A 13,144-nucleotide genomic window follows, 5' to 3' on the forward strand; every position below is an offset into this window, starting at 1 on the left:
ATGAACATTCATGTTTTTTTTTTTAATTTCTTAAAAGAAATCAATGTTAGTGCTAATTGGGCCTCCAAGGGGAGGGTTTCCACAATTGGGGTATCCTGTCTAGGAAGGCTGTCTCCCATATCTCCAGACAATGTATTGATTTCATTGGTGGGCCACAGAGTAGGGCCTGGGAACTATTTTCAGCGACTTAGTTTGTATTTCTTTCTATATATTTTCATTTATTTTAAATTGTTTCTAAACAGGTACTTGAATCAAATCTTCAAGGCAGATTACAAGATATATTATATGTATACAGCATTATAGCTATAGATACACATGCACAGTTACTATAAATAAAATTTGTCAGAGGATTGCTGCCCTGTTGAGAAACATGAGATTGAGCTAACGGGACAACCCAAGAGCTCTCCAGAAGAGGGCCACCTTAATTTGGTAGCCAGAAATGTATAAAGAAGAGAGGTAAAATGTACTTATTTAAATCTTAAGAGTACTGGAGTTTGGCTTGATAATATATAATTTAATTGAAGGTTTGCCCATGTTGCCTCTAAAAGAATGCCTTGTGTAATAATTGTTGTATGGCATTGTTGGGAACTACCAATGTTAACTGTTATGACTGCAATTTTGACTGCAGAAGTCTATCTAACATGCTGTTGATGGCATTTCTTCTCTGATTTTGTTCCCAATGTGAGCATGTGTTCAGAAAGCAATTAAAACATACTAACTACGTACATTGGCACATGGTGAGACTAGAATATTTGAGGCAATCAGATTCCCTTGTCTCGATCAAAGAGCTAAGAATAATCTTGCATGATGCATTATTTCTAACAGCGGAGGGGGCTAATAGCAACCGAAAGAGAAGCAGAGGAAAGAGCTCATATTTTCAGCATCCAGAATTCAAGCATATCATTTTCTACTTCTAGGTCATTATAATCTTGTTTTGCTACATACAGAAGAAGCATTTTATCCTAGAGGTTTATCAACACTGGTTTTCTGTGCGATGTGTATATTCTTTTAATGCATTTTTGCACTGTCCTTCAGGAATGGCATAAAGAAACTCCTACAAATTAGTCATTATTCACAATTTACAATAATATTAACAATGGAGTAATTACAGCAGGATTGCATAAGCTTTGGCCCTTCAGATATTTTTGATGTCAACTCCAAAAATCATGCTGAATGGAGCTGGTGGATATTTGGATGACCAAAGATGGATGTTCCTCATTTCTGGATGTAAAATGCTCGGATGCTGAACCAGTGCCTGGCTGCTGTGGCGGACTGGATGAGGAGGAACAAGCTGAGGAGCAATCCTGACAAGACAGAGGCCCTCCTGGTCAGTCGCTCGTCGGATCGGGGTATTGGGTGGCAACCTGTGCTGGACAGGGTTGCACTCCCCCTGAAATCACAGGTCCACAGTTTGGGGGTCCTCCTGGACTCAGCGTTGACGCTTGAGGCGCAGGTGTCAGCGGTGGCTGGGAGGGCTTTCACACAACTCAAACATGTGCGCCAACTGCGACCATACCTCGTGAAGTCTGACTTGACCACGGTGGTCCATGCCTTAGTTATCTCTAGACTGGACTACTGTAATGCGCTCTACGTGGGGCTTCCCTTGAAGACAGCCCGGAAATTACAATTGATCCAGCACTCAGCTGCCAGATTAATAACGGGGGCGAGTTACAGGGAAAGATCAACTCCCTTGTTCAAGGAGCTCCACTGGCTGCCGTTTATTTTCCGGTCCCAATTCAAGGTGCAGACCATCACCTATAAAGCCCTAAACGGTTTGAGACCCACCTACCTTTGTGACCGTATCTCCTATCATAAACCTGCCCGATCCCTTCGATTGTCAGGGGAGGCTCTCCTGTCGCCACTGCCGATATCTCAGGCCCGCCTTGTGGGAACAATGGAGAGGGCCTTCTCTGCTGTGGCCTCCCGATTGTGGAACTCACTGCCCGTTGAGATTAGGCAAGCCCCCACATTAGCAGCCTTTAAGAAAGACCTTGAAAACATGGCTCTTCCATTGTGCTTTTGGAGAGTAATTACTACATACATCCTCTCTGTTGCTCTCCTCCAATATCTATCCTCCAGATTGCACCACTATTTTATGACCCTGTTCTTTGTGGTTTTTATTCTTATTTCTTTTCTCACCCCGAGTTTTAACTTAGTGTTCATGTGGCCTGCCCTTGTTTTTATTGTTCTTCTGATTTTGCGTTGTAATGCATATTATCATTTATTGTATTGTTCAATGTGTTATGATTTGTTGTTCTTTTTATATTCTGTTATATTGTATTGTTCTGGGCATGGCCCCATGTAAGCTGCCCTGAGTCCCCATTGGGGTGATAGTGGCGGGGTATAAATAAAGTTTATTGTTATTATTATTATTATTATTATTATTATTATTATTATTAAAATTCAATGCAAACATGGCCCTGACTCATTCCCAGTACTAGTTCATAAAGTGACCACTCCAATTTGTGCTGCTGCTTGTCATTAGAAAAAGTGATATTGTTATTTGGAATAACCAGAGGGCACTGCAAGATATAATAATAATAATAATAATAATAATAATAATAATAATAATAATAATAATAATATTCCACTCTTCTCCCCAAGGGGACTCAGAGTGGATTACAGTATATAAACAAACACAGGTAAACATTCAATGCTTTGTTACAATGAGACACACATAACACAGACAAAGGCTTCTCCTTTCATTTCCAGCTCTGGAGGCGGTGCTCATCTCTGGCTCTGAGGAAGGTGTTCTTCCTCTCCATTTCCAAGCTGAGGGGCCTGCGTTGTCACCTCCTGGTCATGTGGCTGGCATGACTGCTTGGAGCGTCTTTTTGCCTTTTCCCACCAAAGTGGTACCTATTTATCTACTCACATTTGCATGTTTTTTGAACTGCTAAGTTGGCAGGAACTAGAGCTAACAGCGGAAGCTCACCTCGTCCTGTGGATTCAAACTGCCCACCTTCAGGTCAGCAGTTCGGCAACATGAGGGTTTAACCCATTGCACCACCGTGGCCCAAGCTATCTTGGGTCAAACCCATAATCCACCAACTGAAGACCACTGCCATAGATCCAAGAGGAGCAAAGTATCTTCCTCCAGATTTTGTTGATTGCAACTCCTATCAGTGAAAGATAGTGATGAGAATCCTGGAATGTACAGTCCTTCGATATCTAGGGGACACATTCTGCACACTCCTGCCTTGTATTGCAAAATATTATGGTGAATGGAATCAGAGCCGGCCCTAGATATTTTTCAAGTGTAGGCGAACAGAATTTTGGCGCCCCCCCCCCCAAACCAATCACTGAAAAATAAAAGTGTTGGATAAGCGAAAATGTTGGATAATAAGGAAAGATAAAGGAAAAGCCTATTAAACATCAAATTACATTATGATTTTACAAATTAAGCACCAAAACATCATGTTTTACAACAAATCAATAGAAAAATCAGTTCAATACATGGTAATGTTATGTAGGAATTACTATATTTGCGAATTTAGCACTAAACATTGAACAAGGATATAGGGCAGTGTGGACTTAGATAACCCAGATAGCCCTCAGTATTAAAAAAAACCTCTAAAATCAGGACAATAAATAAAGAACAACACTCTGAAAACAGAAGAAATCCAGACAGTAAACAATCAGGGACAGCTAACTCCTCCCAAAAAAAGATTCTCCCAGGCAAGAAGAAGCCAGGCCTTGAAGCCACAGGGCCATTAAATGCTAATCAAGGTGATTAATTACAACATTCACACCTGCTTCAAAGAAAAGTTCTTTCTCCCACCCTGGACCTTCTACAGATATATAAACCCCACATACCTAGCTTCCAAGTTCCCACAGACCTCACAATTTCTTTTTTTAAAATAATTTTTATTAAGTATTTTTGCATACAGGTTTAAAATAGTGGGGTTCAAAATGGGAGAGGGAAGTAGGGGGTAGGGAGGAGGGGTTGGGGCTGGGAGAGAGGTTATAGAAGAGGGGGGAGGAAAAAGGGGAAAGGAGGAGAAACAAAAGCAAAGGGTGTGGGTTTTAGGAGGGTGGGAGGGGGGAGGGGGCTAGAGAGAGGCCCGGGAGAGTCGGTTGAGTCTTTGGATGTCAGAGAGCAGTCCCCTTGTGGTGTCGGCTAGTCCATGGGTAACTGTCCATTTGGGTGGGGGGGGGGGGGGGTCCGTTTGCCTCCTGAAGCGACATGTTGTGTTGCTAGATTTGTATATTTCTGTTTGTTCTTATGGAATTTCTTCGAGGTATGTCCGTCTTTTCCTTATGTATTCTTCAAATATTGACCAGTCGGTTTCTTTTATTGGTTGTCCATGGTGTTTCTTCATCAGGAAGGTTAGTCTGTCCATGGTCTTTATTTCCCATACTTTTAATAGCCATTGATTGATTGAAGGGATCTGGTTTGTTCTCCATAGTTTGGCGAAGGCAATCCTGGCTCCTATAACCAGATAGTTTAGAATTTTTTCCTCATCTGTGTTCAATTTCAAATTTTTAAGGCCCAATAGGTATAGTTGTGGTCTCATATGTAGTTTCTTTCCCATTATTTTTACACATTCTTCATGGATTTTTTTTCCCAGTACCTCTTTGTTTCGGGACGGGACCACCACATGTGGTAGAAACTGCCCTCATTCACCTGGCACTTCCAACATTTTATTTGAATATTTTTGTTGTAATTGCTTTTTTTTTTTTTTGGAGTGATGTACCATCTGTAAATCATTTTGTTTTGATTTTCTTTTAAGTCGGTTGCATATGTGTGTTTTATATTTTTCTTCCAGATTGATTCCCATTCCTCATATCTTATAGGCCTTCCTATGTCTTTGGACCATTGCACCATGCTTCCCTTAATTTGTTCTTCCTCAGTATTCCACTCCAAGAGTTTCTTATATATCTTTGTAATTAATTTGTTTTCAGACTCTAGAATTTTGTCCCATTCTGAGTCTTTCTTCATGAAGCCGTCTTGTTTATCCTTAATATATTCTTCCTTTATTTGCCTGTAGTGGATCCATGATAAGTGACCGAATGATTTCAATACTTCTTCTTGTGATTTTAGTACGTATTCATTTTCTTGACTTGTGAGGACATCTCTGTATGTGGGCCAGTTTATGTTGCTTTGGATACTCTTCTGAGTTATTGCTAGTGGTGATAGCCACATTGGAGTTTTGGTGAACATTCTTATTTTATATTTCTCCCATATGTTGTTTAGTGAAGTTCTTATTATATGGTTTCTGAATATTTTCTTATCGTTTTTGTCTGCTTTGTGCCATATATATAAATGCCAGTCGGCTTTTAGGTCGAAACCTTCTAGATTTAAGATTTTCTTGTTCTTTAGAAATAGCCAATCTTTGATCCAAGTTAAGGCACAAGATTCGTAGACCTCACAATTTCTGAAGGCCACGAAGGTGGGCTCCCGTGGTGCAAAGGTGGGTCTGCGCCGGCCGGAAAGCCCAGCACGGGCACCGGGAGGCCCAGTGTGGCTACAGGAAGGCCCAAAAGAGAAAAAGGTGGAGAGTGGTGCCCTCCTCCCAGGACGATGGCGCCCCTGGGACGATGGCGCCACAGGCAAGTGCCTAGTTCGCCTTATGGTTGGACCGCCTCTGAATGGAATGAAAAGGAATCTCTCTCCCTCACACACATATATATCCTACAGCTCTCTAGAAAGTGTTCCTTTCTTGCATCCTAAGAGTTTATGAGATTGTTTTCATGCAAGAAATAGAACACGAGAACACGAGGGCTAATATTTTGTGTGCATGTCAAATGTTCTGCCTTACTGTACCTTTGAACAACCAACAGCAAGAACCAGTATTGTGCAATGGCTTGTTTGATGGATTAGACATCCAGGATCCTATCTCCACTCAGCCATAAAGTTTATTTGTTTCTTGGGCCGGTCATTCTCTCAGGCCAACCTACTTCAAAAAATTGTTGTGAAAATAAAAGTTTGCAGAAGAGAACCACATACATTTCTTGACTTTTTTAGAGGAGAGATGGCAATGCTGTAGTTTTAATAATAAATAAATAAATAAATAAATGGTGCTGGTTCCACAAATTTTAATTGCTGTTATACATTATTATAATGTAATAACAACATGTGTAAAAGGGCAGCAGAGTTCTGTCACATCCCTTACAAATAGCTACCAAAAAAACAACAACAAAAACTCTTGCAGGGAAAGGATGCTGGAAAAGACTGCACTTACAGCCTTATTTTTAATACAGAAAGTTTTAAACTGAAGATTTGAAGTGTGTTAATATTGCACTGGTTTAATTTTATTATAATGTTCATGCTTTGTATATTTTAACTGGGTAGCTCAGTTAAACTGTGAGCTGCTTTGCACCCCAATTTTGTGAGGAAGTTGAGTTATCCCTCATCTGAAATGCTATGTTTTGGATTTTGTTTTTTCACCCTGGATTTTGGAACACTTGCATTTGCATATATGCCCATAATATATCTTGGAGATGGGACCCAAGTCTAAACACAGAATTCATTTACGTTTCTTAGGCCCAATCTATGCTGGCTATTTAATGCAGTTTCAAACTGGCATTGAAGAATGGGGTTTTGCTGTGCAGATGTTACCGTAAGATATCCTGGAACCAGTTTGAGGCCTAGATGGTGATAACACAAACCACAGAACACTGAAGTGCAGTAAGAAATATTTTCTGCTTATGAGAGTTTATTAACATGTTATCTTGGGGTTTTTCTGTCGAGCTGCTGCAGTTTGAAGCTAGGTTTGAACTGCATTAAATTGTCAGTGTTGACAGGGCCATGTATACACCTTCTACACAAACCTGAGTCCAGTTTTACACAATAATTGTGATGATTTTGTGCATGAAACAAAGTTTGTATATAGTGGTCCCTGGGTATCCACTGGGGTGTAAACTGGGGACCCCTATGGATGTCCAAGCCCATGGATGCTCAAGTCCCATTATATGATATATACTGGCAGTCTCCAAGTTACAAACCTCCAGCTTACAAATGACTTATAGTTAAGAATGGGGATGAGTCAACAGGAAGTGAGAGAAATCCATCCCAGGAAGGGAAATTTACTCCTGAAAGAATTATCTCAGGGAAAAGGTGTCCCTAATAAAGATGTTTCACCAATCCTTGTTTCCACAAGCCACATTTTCCAAAACTGAATTGTCACAGGGACAGAAAGGGAGGTGAAACAAAGGTACAGACAACAAAACAAACACCACAGGGCTTTCTAAAGCTATGCTTTCCAAAGCTCTTATCCTATCCTATCCTATCCTTTCTGATTTGTCGTTGATCCACTCCTTTGGGTTTCTTGCAAATCTACTATTTGCCAAAATATATGATCTTATGCTTTTCAATTTCTGGCCAAATAGCTTAATCATTGGTTCCCATTGAGTACAAGATCTGTCTAAGGGCCGCTTTCAGTTAGTTAGGCAACATGTCCATTGGTTGTCTTTTATTTTTACTATATGTCCTGTTCATCTTCTTTTTGTCTCATAAATTTCATTGACCAGGTTCTTTGACGCAGCTCTTTATTGCTGACTTTATCTCTTATTGACATGCCACACATCCTTCTTTCCATTGCTCTCTGAGTCACTGACAGTTTTTCCTCTTTGTTGTTGCCCATGTTTGTTGTTGCCCATGTTTCGGATGCATATAACATTGCCGGTAAAACTATAGTGTTGAAGATATCTGCTCTGACCTTCATTGGCAACTTATCATCTGTTAGCACTGTCCGGTTTCAATTAAAAGCCGTCCAAGCAGCTTTGTGTCTTCCTGCCCATTTGCCATTTGTGAATACACACACACACATATATATACACATATACACATAGAATCACAGAGTTGGAAGAGACCACAATGGTCACCCAGTCCAACCCCCTGCCATGCCGGAAAAGCACAAAGTACCCCTGACAGATGGCCATCCAGCCTCTGTTTAAAAGCCTCCAAGGAAGGAGCTTCCACCACACCACTGCTGAACAGCTCTTACAGTCAGGAAATTCAGGTTGGAATCTCCTTTCCTGTAATTTGAACCCATTGCTCTGAGTCCTAGGTTGGTTCCACACAGGGAAAGTCCAGTCTGACCCAGGCTTTTCTGCGGGGTTTCAGGGCAAGGGTTACAGCCCTCTGGGTTCATGGAGCCTGGGAAATGCAAGAGGGCTGTGCAGAGTGCCCCAGAGAAACCACGGGACTTCTGAGGGGGCAGTCGAGACAGTGGCCATACTGGATTAGACTCGGGTCTTTCAGGAAGACCCGGGTCTAATCCAGTACCTAATTAATTCTTCACAAAGCAGGGTTTTCCTGCCTTGTGCCAAATTAATTCGATTTAACCTGAGACATCGTTTGGACACCCCACGTAAAAGCACAGGAGCTCACGCTTTTTGCCGCTGTCTGGATGCACTTCTAGTCTCCAGAGCAGCAGAAAACAAGCCTGCTCCCTCTTCCTTATGACACCCTTTCACATATTTATACATGACTATCACATCTCTTCTCAACCTTCTATTCTGCAGGCTAAACAAGCTCCAATTTTTCAAGATACTCCTATTAGAGCATGGTCTCCAGGCCTTTGATAATTTTCGTCACCCTCTTCCGGACATCTTCCAGCTTGTCAATATCTATTGGACACAGTATTCTAGGTGTGTATTATACATCTATATATATAAAAGAGTGATGGCATCACGGCGATTCACAAAACAACAAAAGTACAGGCCCCCCAACCTCAAAATTTGACAACACAACCCATCATCCACGCCTCAAGGTTGATACAACAAAAAGAAAAGAAAAATAAAGTCCTAATTAGAGGGAGAGCAATATTTTTTTATCCAATTGCTGCCAGTTTAGAGGGCTAATCTCTGCCCACTTGGTTGCCTAGCAACCAAGGGACAGCCAGGTTTCAGTTAGGGGACAGGCAGATTTAGGCCTCACTTAGACTTCTTCCACAGATTATCTAATTTGCACTGGATTATATGGCAGTGTAGACTCAAGGCCCTTCTACACAGCTATATAACCCATTTATAATCTTATATTATCTGCTTTGCACTGGATTATCTTGACTCAACACTGCCATATAATCCACTTCAGTGTGCATTTTATACAGCTGTGAAGAAGGGGCCTCATATAATCCAGTTCTGAGCAGATAATATAAGATGAGAAATATACAGTAGAGTCTCACTTATCCAACGTAAACAGGCCAGCAGGATAAGTGAATATGTTGGATAATAAGGGATTAAGGAAAAGCCTATTAAACATCAAATTCGTTATACAAATGTAATTGTTATACAAATTAAGCACCAAAACATCATATTATACAACAAATTTGACAGAAAAAGTAGTTCCATGTGCAGTAATGCTATGTAGTAATTACAGTAGAGTCTCACTTATCCAACACTCACTTATCCAATGTTCTGGATTATCCAATGCATTTTTGTAGTCAATGTTTTCAACATATCGTGATATTTTGGTGCTAAATTCATAAATACAGTAATTACTACATAGCATTACTGTGTATTGAACTACTTTTTCTGCCAAATTTGTTGTCTAACATGATATTTTGGTGCTTCATTTGTAAAATCATAACCTAATTTGATATTTAATAGGCTTTTTCTCAATGCCTCCTTATTATCCAACATATTTGCTTATTCAATATTCTGCCGGCCCGTTTATGTTGGATAAGTGAGACTCTACTGTACTGTATTTACAAATTTACCACTAAAATATCACAATTAATTTAAAACACTGACTACAAAAACATTGATTATGAAAAGGCAGACTGCGTTGGATAATCCAGAACATTGTATAAGCGAATGTTGGATAAGTGAGATTCTTCTTTAATATGAAATAATTACTGGGATAGAATAATGCAGAACAATATAATCTCTAAAACCAGGACAGTAAATAAACAGGGGAATTCCACACAGGAAACAATCAGGGCCAGCTAACACCTCCCAACAAAGTATTCCCATCATCAAAGTCTGGCAAATCCTGTTTTCTCAGGGCCACAGACAGTAGAAGCACATAACATATCGCAAACAACATCACTCTGAAAACAAGGGAATTCCAGACAGGAAACAATCAGGGCCAGCTAACACCTCCCAACAAAGTATTCCCATCATCAAAGTCTGGAAAATCCTCTGTTTTCTCAGGGCCACAGACAGTAGAAGCACATAAAATATCGCAAACACCACTCTGAAAACAAGGGAATTCCAGACAGGAAACAATCAGGGCCAGCTAACACCTCTCAACAAAAAATTCACTCAGGGAGGAAACAGCCAGGCTTTAAAGCTGCAAGGCCATTACATCCTAATCATTTTTCCTAATTGCAGCATTCATACTTGCCTCCAACAAACAAACAAAAACCAATCAGAAATATTGTATATTCACAACCTTTAGGAAATAATATCCCCTGATGGCGCAGCGTGTTAAAGCGCTGAGCTGCTGAACTTCTGGACCGAAAGGCCACAGGTTTGAATTGGGGGAGCGGAGAGAGCCCCCACTGTTAGCCCCAGCTTCTGCCAACCCAGAAGTTCGAAAACATGCAAATGTGAGTGCATCAATAGGTACTGCTCCGGCGGGAAGGTAATGCCACTCCATGTATTCATCCCACATGACTTTGGAGGAGTCTACGGACAACGCCGGCTCTTCGGCTTAGAAATGGAGATGAGCACCAACCTCCAGAGTAAGACACGACTGGACTTAATGTCTGGGGAAAACCTTTACCCTTGACTTTAACTACCACCAATTCCTCAATACTTTATTTCCCATACCACCATACTTCGCCACAGCAACGCGTGGCCGGGCACAGCTAGTATACATATATATCACACCATCAACTCCACTGGACTGGCCACGTTGTCTGAATGCCTGATCACCGTCTCCCAAAGCAGTTACTCTACTCCCAACTGAAGACCGGAAAACAGAAGTTTGGTGGACAGGAAAAGCGATTTAAAGATGGGCTTAAAGCCAGCCTTAAAAACTATGGCATAGACACCGAGAATTGGGAAGACCTGGCCCTTGAGCGCTCTAACTGGAGGTCAGCTATGGCCAACAGTGTTGTGGAATTTAAGAGGCACGAATGGAAGGGGAAAGGGAGAAATGTGTCAAGAAGAAGGTGCGTCAAGCTAACCCTGACTGGGAACGCCTTCCACCTGGAAATTGTTGCCGCACTTGCAGAGCTCAGGCAGTGTTGTATTTCAGTGTCAATGTTGACTTTTGTGGAGAGGTGGCTGCCAAGATAGCGGAAATGGTCAATGTTTTCTAACATTACGCCATTAAGCTGTATTTCTGGCATTGCAGAGGGATTGCCTGTTGCCTGCTGGAAGAGCACTGTGGTTTTCTCAATGTTCAATGAGAGAGCAAGCTTCTCGTATACTTCTGCGAAGGTGTTTAGAGTGGCTTATAGGTCTTCTTCTGAATGCGCACAGACTGTGTTATCATTGGCATACTGGAGTTCTATAACAGATGTTGTTGTGACCTTGGTTTTGGCTTTCAGTCTGCTGAGGTTAAATAGCATGCCATCTGTCCGATACATGATTTCCACTCCGGTGGGAAGCTTCCCATCAACAATATGAAGTATCATAGTAATGAAGATGGAAAATAAGGTTGAGGCAATAACACAACCCTGTTTTTTACATTGCTATTGCAATGTAAATTGGTAGAAATGATAGTGTGAATAATCAAAATTTGGTTGATATAGTGCTTGTAGTTCTGGAGGGACTCTAATTTTCGATTCTCTTATAGACTTGGCATGGGGATTTGGTTAACCAGTTAAAATTCATGAGTAAAACGGGGGTTTTACCTGAAAATTTTTGGGGAACTGCTCCCTTGGCTATGGGCTTGCCCATAATATCTGTTTTGGGTTGCTGTTAGTTTTCTGGGCTGTATGGCCATGTTCCAGAAACATTCTCTCCTGACGTTTTGCCCACATCTATGGCAGGCATCCTCACGAGGTTGTGAGGTTTGTTGGAAACTAGGCAAGTGTGAATGGTGTAATTGGCCACCTTGATTAGCACTGAATGGCTTTGCAGCTTCAAAGTCTGGCTGATTCCCACCTGGTGGAATCCTTTGTTGGGAGGTGTTAGCTGGCCCTGATTGTTTCTTCTCTGGAATTCCTGTTTTCTGAATGTTCTTTATTCACTGTCCTGATTTTAGAGTTTTTTAAAAAAAATACTGGCAGCCAGATTGTGTCCATTTTCATGGTTTTCTCCTTTCTGTTGAAATTGTCCTCATGCCTGTGGATTTCAATGGCTTTTCCGTGCAGTCTGACATGGTGGTTGTCAGAATGGTCCAGCAGTTCTGTGTTCTCAAGTACAGTAAAGTCTCACTTATCCAACATAAACGGGCCGGTAGAACGTTGGATAAGCGAATATGTTGGATAATAAGAAGAGATTAAGGAGAAGCCTATTAAACATCAAATCAGGTTATGATTTTACAAATTAAGCACCAAAACATCATGTTATACAACAAATTTGACAGAAAAAGTAGTTCAATATGCAGTAATGTTACATAGTAATTACTGTATTTACAAATTTAGCACTAAAATATCACGACGTATTGAGAACATTGACTACAAAAATGCGTTGGATAAGCGAATGTTGGATAAGTGAGACTCTACTGTAATATGCTGTGTCCTGTCTCCAGGTCGGTTCAACAAGTGCTCTGCTCTGGCTGACTTCTCTGCTTGGATTGTACAGCTGTGTGGAAGGGGCCTATATATGGCTCCGCCCTCAAAGCCAAGGTGCCCGAGGTGCGAGCGAGGGATCCTCCGCTTGGCTGGGGATGCAGACGTGGCTGCCACCTCTCAAAAAGGGCGGGAAAGCCCTTTGGGTGGCCCCGCCCCCTCCCCTTGCCTCCGCCTTCTGCTGCTGCCCCTTCAACCTCTTTCAGGCGGGAGGGCAGGTGCCACTCACCCCTCCCTCCTCGCTCTAGTCCCGCCCCTCCAGCGGCGGCCGCCTGAAGCCCAGTGTCGGCCTGCTGTGCGGCGGCGGAAGCAGCTGGCAGCGGGGCCTTTAAGGCTGGCGCAAAGGAGGGAGCGCGGCTGAGGGAGGAGGCGGAGGGAGCCGTCCAGCCCGCAGTGGCCCCGCCGCCGTTGCCTTCGCCGCAGGAGCCGCAAAGAGGAGCCTTTCCCGGCTCGTTGTGGGCGTGAGGATGGCAGGAAGGCGGCCGCGGTGAGCCCTTCCTCAGGTGAGG

The 13,144-nt window shown here is 42.1% G+C and overlaps 1 protein-coding gene across 4 annotated transcripts in view; it reads left to right on the forward strand.

The window, feature by feature from the left end:
* The first annotated feature begins 12,758 nt into the window (after nt 1–12,758).
* tlcd4 (TLC domain containing 4) overlaps nt 12,759–13,144 on the forward strand; it is a 42,338-nt gene continuing 41,952 nt past the window's right edge. For 2 of the 4 annotated variants that reach the window (XM_008109191.3, XM_008109192.3), the window contains exon 1: nt 12,759–13,138. The gene's annotated coding sequence lies outside the window, so the exon portion shown is untranslated. The remainder of the gene's footprint in view (nt 13,139–13,144) is intronic. The other 2 variants (XM_008109190.3, XM_008109189.3) reach the window with 2 other exon arrangements.

This window comes from Anolis carolinensis, chromosome 4 (assembly GCF_035594765.1).
Source record: "Anolis carolinensis isolate JA03-04 chromosome 4, rAnoCar3.1.pri, whole genome shotgun sequence".
Taxonomy (NCBI): Eukaryota; Metazoa; Chordata; class Lepidosauria; order Squamata; family Dactyloidae; genus Anolis; species Anolis carolinensis.